The sequence below is a fragment of the Anneissia japonica genome, unplaced genomic scaffold, assembly GCF_011630105.1.
Source record: "Anneissia japonica isolate Jap-2015-1 unplaced genomic scaffold, ASM1163010v1 scaffold287778_len1315358_cov176, whole genome shotgun sequence".
Lineage (NCBI taxonomy): Eukaryota > Metazoa > Echinodermata > Crinoidea > Comatulida > Comatulidae > Anneissia > Anneissia japonica.
In genome coordinates this window covers 160034-168795 of record NW_022702824.1, presented here as the reverse complement: position 1 = coordinate 168795, position 8762 = coordinate 160034, and the positions used below count along the sequence as shown (strand labels likewise).

The window sequence follows — 8762 nt, the reverse complement described above, 5'->3', positions numbered from 1 at the left end:
CTCCATGATTTTACAGCCTACATACCTGTCCCTTATACACATCTAGATGTGTATAAGAGACGTGCTCAATACCGTAGTAGAGCTGAATATAATAAAGAACAGAAGCGAACTTTTTTTACTTCATCATTTTATTTCCCACTACAAATCTGTTTCGTATGATCAGCGAAGCTGACCACACTCATCAGGTGGTATCCTATGTGCAACTATATATATATATTGTTTGATACCATAGAAGGCGTGTGTGTGAAAGTGATACTGTAAACCAATAATTTTTTTTTTTTATTGGGCTTTACAGGTTAAAAGGAGAACTCAAGGTGACAGATTCAATGTTGCACAGATCATAATTAAATTCGTAATTCATTACTTAGAAATCCAGAAATGTTTAATGGAAAAAGGAATGAGATTTTGTACTTAAAAACTGTCCTTCAATACTATAAATATTGTCTGTGATGAGCTAAACCAAAACAAAATAGTTGACTGCTTACTTTTTATTCAATTCAAAATCAGAACAAGTGTTTTCTTTTAATAACATACACAATTAAAAATACAGTATTTGAAATTGCATTGAATCATACATTACATCATTTGAAAAAATGTGTCCTCTTAATTAATGAACACTGTGTAAAAACAGGATGGTAAAGGGTGAATGGAATCTGGGTGACTGAAATTCTAGAATTTTACTATGTTTAGAAATTAATGAGGAAAAGTTTGTATTGGTCATAGAGTCACATAATTAATGACACATTCAACAATATCATCCCCTATATAGTCACATGTTTGGATTTTGACATTGTCAACAAATCATGAACTGTGAATGATACAGTACTGCATATACCATGGTGCAAGTCCAATTTTTCAGCCCTGCATGCCAATCAAAGCCAGTCTTTTATTTTATTTTTTTTTTTAGAAGGTATTTTAAAGTCAGCTGAGCTGATTCAAATCATGCACTGGGCTTTTGCCTGAGCTGAGGTAAGACTTGTATGTAGTTGAGGAACTAACAGTAATTAATTATAATAAAGACTCAAAACAATATCAGTGGACATGTATGATATATGCGTGTATAATCTACTAAATATCTCCAGAAATCAAATTATCATTTTGAATTAATATTGATCAATAAAATATAATACTGTAGTAGTATACTAGACTAGAGCAGTACTGGAATGACTAAAGCATGAGCATGGTGGAAGTACAAACTTAATATCATAATTCAAATTGTGTGATAGTTGCCAACAGCTGAGAATGATTCTGGTGTTAAAAATTAAATGGGCTATAAATTAATGGAAATGCTAAGCTCAGAACAACATTACTGTACAGTACATAGTAAGCAACAGGTAAATTCTTTGAGGACAGGAATGACTATTTATTAAGTAATGCTTGACTGCATACTAAACCATAGCATACTACTCCACAGTACATGTTGGTAGTCTGATATATAATATACAACCATATAATTACATCATTCAAAGATGAGATAAACTCTTAGAATTCTCATCAACACAAAGAGTGTAATCATCACTAGTTCAGAGCATATCTTACCTTATTTTTAAGATGATAGATGTTCAATAATTCCAATCTTGAATGAAATAAAAATAACTGCTTCAAATTACTGCTTCAACTGCACACGCCTAACAAATTCCTGTGACTCTCATCTCACAATATTGAACTAAAGAATGCAGCCAACCACAGGACTTGTTTGCGCATTAGGCTATGAATATTCATTACAGAGGTCATTCCCCACACAATACCAATCCAGTGAATCAAGAGGCTGGTACAATTTCACAATTTTTTTTATTGTCTACCTGGAATGTACCATTTCCTATAGTAGGGGTGCATTAAAATGAATTGTGATGCTCATGATTTTTATGATATGCCTTAATACATTATCATAATATTCATATTTAACACCCTCCTTGTAAATTAAGTTGGTTCTGTTTACCCAAAATCTAAACCATTTTCAATACTTCATTGGAATTGATTATATTTCAGTAACATGTAATTTTATGTAAACATAATGATTCCACAAATTGTTGTAAACAAATAAATGGTATGTGCTGGCTTGTCTTTATCGTAGAAACATGTCATACACAAAATATGTTGAGTCAGATCAATTGAGGTTAGGCGAGATTATTTAACAATATATTTAAACAATACTTCCCACTCATATTACTGAGAGTTATGATTTTTGTGATGAATCCTAAATGATGTCATCACTTTATAAAGATTCTTCCTCCATGATTTTACAGCCTACATACTATATCCTGTTGCTATTATCATATTTATGATGCAAGAGATAAAAGGATTGTATAAAACACAGTTATAAATCCAAAACCAAATCTACTATATAATTAATGCTAATTGCATTGTTCTTTAGTTGACTTAAGGACATGTAATTGTGAGAAATGTAGTTGATTTGAGTACCTTTTCATTTAAGTAAATTCTTCTCTAATATAAACTACAAAACAAAACTTGTGTTTTTTTTTTTGTAATTTTATATATAAGAGGGCTCCCTGAAAACTAGCAATTTTTTGTAATTTTATATGTAAGAGGGCTCCCTGAAAACTAGCAATGCTGAGCGGGACATCCTAGATAAATATTAATAAAGAAAAAATTTAAAAACTTCAACAAAACGACAAACAGAAAATCAAACACTACACCTATTTTTTTTAACAAGAACCAGTAAAATTTTGCCCAGGCTCAGGGGTTCTTATTTTTTGTCTGATTTTAGGCTCAAATGATTTGATCTCAGGATTGATTGTAATTAGGCCACAGTTTACAGAAGCTGTAGGATTATTCCCAACCGGCATTATTCATTTCCTAACAGGAAGTACTTGGATCTAAATAAGTTCCTGAATTATCTATAACATTGAAACTACTGAACTATATAACTACCGATTACTTGTTATTATTGGTAGTAAGCTGTCACATTACATGCTAAGGTCAATTTTAAATTTTAAAGCCAGGGTCTGGAGGGGAAAACAAATATTTATACATTTATATATCAACTGACTTTTCTAAGACACAAAAAGGATTTTTGACGAAAAACTTGGGGAATGGTTTAAATTGAGATACAGATTTTTTTAATATTTAAAAACTAGGTAGAAAAAGGGTGGTTCAAACACCCTTTTTTTTGTCTTTGTTGTACACTAATTTTTTTTTACCGGAGCCTGACTTCAAAGGAAAAGCCTGCTTTAAATAATGATGGCCCACAAAATTTGTTAACAGAGTACAGCTTCGTAGCATGTAAATTTGGCATGTATTTAAGGAAAAATGCTTTTGGATTTTTTCTTCAGTCATGTGATCTCACATAATTATCCAGTAAATACTTCGATTAAAACTCAAAATTAATATTTTTTCAAAGATGTTATAAATTGACCAGGTATTAAAAAAAAAAAAAATAAATAAATATAGAATCAATCCCCTATTAAACAGGCTACAGTACAATTTACACACATTAAGCCGGTTTTTCACTAGGTAAATTTATTCGCAGGAAGCATAAGCGTTTGAATGCGCAATCGAATTTCATACCTTAGTCCACCCAAGGCAATTCAACAAAAGGACGCACATGTCTCCGCTTGCAAACATAGCGTGTGTGTACAGTCCTTTGATCTTTAATGTGGCATTGACAATCTGATACTAGTTACGAGTACAGCCGTCAATTATTAGTCTATGCGTGCCGTACGTTTTATGGTGTTAGTTAATATTTTATTAATTTTAGATACTTTGCAATGTCTGTTACATACGATTTCTTTTCACCACAAGCTTGTTAAGTGCTTCTATGAACTACAATTGGATTTGTGAAAATCGACCAACAAAATGAAAAGTTATAGCAAATGAAACTTTACGATTTCTATAAAAAATGATGTTCTTGTAGATATACAAAATTTATTTATTTTTTCTGCGAAGTGAGGCCATGGACCACTGGACACCATCTCATCGGTAAAATTAATGTTGAAATAACAAATATAATTTCAGTCTAATGTTAATGCAACAATTCATTAGGTCTTAGTAACCACCACACGACGCACGATGACAACTGACATGCGTGTGGGTAATTCATCACATGCTGACGTTTGGTTGCTATGGTTTTTGCGAAGATCACCGTGAAGGGCCGTACGGCGCTTAGAATGTTGATGCCAGAGTTATATCCTTTGATGTCCCGAGATATGTGTGTCCTTTTGTTGAATTGCCCTATTTCACCAGATTGTTCACTTTTTCACTTGTGGAGTTTGCTTTGGAGTTCAACAGTTTCTATTTTTTGCGAAATGAAATAATGCACACACAGCCAATCAGAACTCAGGAAAAGATTTAATTGCACTCATCAGCGTGATTGAAGCTTCTTAGCTTCGTTGTGCGAAATTGCGTAAATCTCCAAAAGTGAGTCATTTTCATTTTACTGCTATGGCTCACAGATTGTGATTAGAATAAAGTGTTTGGTACCATTGTAAAGCTAAAATGTTTGTAGTTCTTGTAGCATTCACTACATGTCTATCTGATCACATACACACTCTCAACGAGCTTCGGAAAAGTGTTTGTTATTGCTAGAAAATCTGGCAGTGGCTGATACTACTTTTTCAATCCCCTGGCGGTCAGAGTGTTAATGAACACTGTTCGGCATTAGCAACCTAGTAAATCATACATTTTGTTCTTGTTTGACATTGAAAGAAATATGTCATGCTTAACCAAGACCCTCCAAAACATAAGTCACTACTTCCCAGTTACTGGGACAGTCACACACAATTTTTCATATTTTTGCGTAAAATGGGTTAACTTTTAAGAAAATGGGTCCACATTTGAATTTACGCGTAAAGTGGATCCACCCTGATACTGTCCCACACTGTTCGAAAATCTTGGCTACGACATTGCTTCAGAGTGTACAATGGTGCCAATAAATGAATGTTTTAAATAATAATAATGAACATTGCCAAGCAAGTAGCAACCTTCAACACTTGAATGATATTCATTTGTTAATAGTCTTCATACTGCGCATACTTTACTTTCCTGACTGAAGGATCGCTCAAGAGGCTACTTACTTCACAGTATTAAAATAATCCTTTTTGAATTTCTTAGTGCAGTAGTCTACCATTGCACAACAGATTCTAGAAACCTATCAATTGAAATGCTTCTCAACAACCACAATGACAACAGCAACAATTACATTCAACAACTACAGCAGCAGCAACGATTTAAACCTCATTATTGCTGCACACTCATGTGATTATGTTAGGGTAAATAGGGCTAAATATTAATTCATTCAATACTTTATTTCAGAAAAAGGATTCCATAGCAAGATTGTTAATATCCAAAGACTCAAATTTGAATACCAGTATACCCAATTATTAACAGTTTATCAAATCTGATTATTCCTTACCTGAACAATACAGAATGAAATTAACTATTTTACTGGGCTTTTTTTAGGTAGGTTTCATAATAGAGTGTGTGGTACTTAAATACAGTAACTTACAGTATATCATGCATATCACATTCACCTCCCAGTCTTTGTTGGCAATTCACAAAATAATTAAAAATTGTTTATTCCATTAAAAACATATCAGAAAACAGGTCAGAAACGTCCACTTACTATAAAAATTTGGTATTTCAATAATTCAATAATAGTAAAACACAACTGGTTTAATAATTACTGCAATGTCATTACACTATTAAGGTGGTCACTATAGAAACAACTGGTAATACAGAGAATTCAAAATTCTGCAGCCTGAGTGTGCTCTCTCACCAAGAGAGGTTTACATATTACACCCATCATTCGAAAACTATGTTGGCTACCTCGCCGACAACGTATCAGTTTTAAGATTCTTAGCATTTGTTTTAAGGTCCTTCAATCTCAACAACCCTCTTATCTTTTTCACCTTCTTAATTTATATGTCCCAATCCGACGACTCCGCTCTGAAAACAAAAATCTCCTCGTCATCCCAAAATTTAAAACAAAAACATATGGCAAAAGAACATTCGTCTATGCTGAACTAATTGCCACTCTCTATCAAACAATCTCCCACTATTGATTTATTTAAGTTAAAACCGAAAACCCATCTCTTTAACTTTGTTTAGACCATCCCCTATTCGCATATCCCTATTTAAAAATCTTTCTCTATTTGTACTCTCTGCACTTTTGATCATTTATTTGAAATTAGTGCATTGTAAATATATTATTATTATTATTATTATTATTTTTATTATTGGAACATGGTTCACAAATAGAGAATGTTTGCGACAACTATGCATAGAATTAACTGTTATCATTTTGTACATCATTACTAAAATTATTATCATTATTTCTTCTAATTATCATTATGCTATTTCAATTGTTCTGTTCCATGAGATGATAAACCTCAGGCATTATGTGTTCTTTAATAAATTTCTTTTTAGCCTGGTTCATGTCAAACTTTATCTAGATATACACATCTTGAAACATGATACGATAATCCCCTAATTGATGCCAAGTTAGAGCCAGATAAACACCCAGCCAGTTCCAGGCCGTCGATGTCACACGTTGGAAAGGCTTGTTTAATAAAACGTCTACTGTATTTTACGAACCTCTAGTAACAAGAACAATTGAAATAGCATAAAGATAATTAGAAGAAATAATGATAATAATTTTAGTAATGATGTACAAAATGGTAACAGTTAATCTATGCATAGTTGTCACAAACATTCTCTATTTGTGAACCATGTTCCAATAATAAAAATAATAAATAATAATAATAATAATAGTTTATGAATTTGGCAGTTTTTTTAACGATTCGTTAAAAAAACTGCCAAATTCATAAACTACTGTATGTAGATCAGGTGTCAGTTTCCACTACCTAGCCTAGCCAACTAGTACGAACCAACCGACAGTGCAGCAGCATGTTCTATTGCAATCTAAGTAGTAGTAGACTCTCTAGGCTCTAGCTAAATTTACCTTCGATAAAAAACAAATTATTTTAATTGCTAGCATTCTTCCATTTAACAAAATATTGTTTTAATTCTCGTTAAAACGTCTGTATACTTTATGAACTTTTCTGTCCTGTTTTGTAGTTTTTAGATCGCTCAATTGTGTTGTTTACATGCACTTCGCGAAAATCTAGCTTCGCGGTGTCAAATAAGTTGTTGACTTCAACACACTTTTTTATTTCGTCATCGTAAACATGTGCGCTCATTTTAACGACTGGTGTTGGTGGTAGTTCGTTGAAACTGAATTAATAGTGACTATTATAGTGGAAATGGAAAAGATTGAATTGTCAATAAATAAATACAACAAATCTGATTTTATTATTAAGAATAATATACATTATCACTTTGGAAAACGTACGCAATCGGACTTTCTGACGTTACTACTTGGTCGATGATGCAAAGAGCAAAGGCCATTTGTAATACGACTATTCGTAAAAAGGACATTTGCTGGGTTTTTACCCATAATATTACAAACTGAAAACCAGACTACTATGCTGCTGTTGTTAGCATTGTTGGAGTACTGTACGTTGTTGCCAGCCAGAAGATGATAATAATGGTGGTACAGCACAACAACGCCTATGTTACGTAATCATGTTCTTGTAATCTGAGCCGACTTTACTGTTAAGCAAGTTAATTTACCGTTATTCTAGTGAAGTTAAGTCACTTAACTTTAAGTGACTCAAGTCTGTATCTAGCTATAATTGAGTGGTTCACGTCAAACTTTTAACTAGTTAAGTGGATCTATATCTAGATAAAAGTTCAAAGTGAATCAGGCTACTCTGACATCTGTGATTGATTTACCTTTTTGGTCATCAGGGACAAATCATGTGAACTTAACCAGGATTGAACCAGAACTCTGGGATTGGAAGGTGATGTCCTTAAACACAAAACCACAACTAAATTATTCATATTAAAATAAAAACAAAAAAACTAGTGAGGTTATTTTTCCCAAACTCTATATCTCAAGAGGCAAACAATTGTGGGTTGCAAGTCCCATAAAACCATGACAATGGCGGCAAAACAATCGCCTTTAAATTTTACAACACATACTACATAAAAACTACTTTAGAAATGAAATAGATGAAGGAAAAGAGTGTTTGCCTTAAAATCCTATTGAATTTTAAAATACTCTGCATTCTTTCAGCATGGTTCAGTAATTCTCTAAGGACAATTTTAAACACTGCTAAGCTTGGTAAACAAGAATTGGGATTAGTACTCAATCATAACTGTATTCAAACTTTACACCAAAGAAGACTTCAAAAATAAAACTATGGTGCTTAAAATATTTATACTAACAAGACTCGCATACATCCAAGTAATATATCATGTAAAGAATTGTGATCTTTAGCAAAATGATTTACGGAAGTGACTGTAAAATTACCAGGCACCTCTTCTGACAAGAAGGTTTTATAGTTTGCTTTTAACCCTCTGGATACCGGATTCTTTTGTAGTGCAAACCCTTGAATACCGGATTCTTTTGCAGTGTAACTAGGTTTTTTGCGTTTTTTGAGTATACGTCGTTCTGGTGGATTTTTTAGTACTTTCTGTAAATTATACAGTAAAATGCTTCAAAAACAAAGTAAGCTTATAGAATAAGCTTTCATTTGATGTATAATTGATATTTTTAGGATTTTTTATTCATAATATAATATAATATAATATATATAATATAATAGAAATGACAGAAAAATGCTACATACAAATTGTCAGCAAAAACAAAAACAAAAAAAATAAATTATAGCCAAAAAAAAATTTAAAAAATATGAAACATTCCTATTCCACACAGTTATATAATTTATTTACCCAACCAT

General features: G+C 32.3%; 1 protein-coding gene across 2 annotated transcripts in view; it reads right to left on the bottom strand.

The window, feature by feature from the left end:
* Positions 1 to 1693, bottom strand: part of LOC117104043 (tight junction protein ZO-1-like) — a 54001-nt gene extending 52308 nt beyond the window's left edge. For both annotated transcript variants that reach the window (XM_033244695.1, XM_033244697.1), the window contains exon 1: positions 1540 to 1693. The gene's annotated coding sequence lies outside the window, so the exon portion shown is untranslated. The remainder of the gene's footprint in view (positions 1 to 1539) is intronic.
* Between the last annotated feature and the right edge of the window lie 7069 nt (positions 1694 to 8762).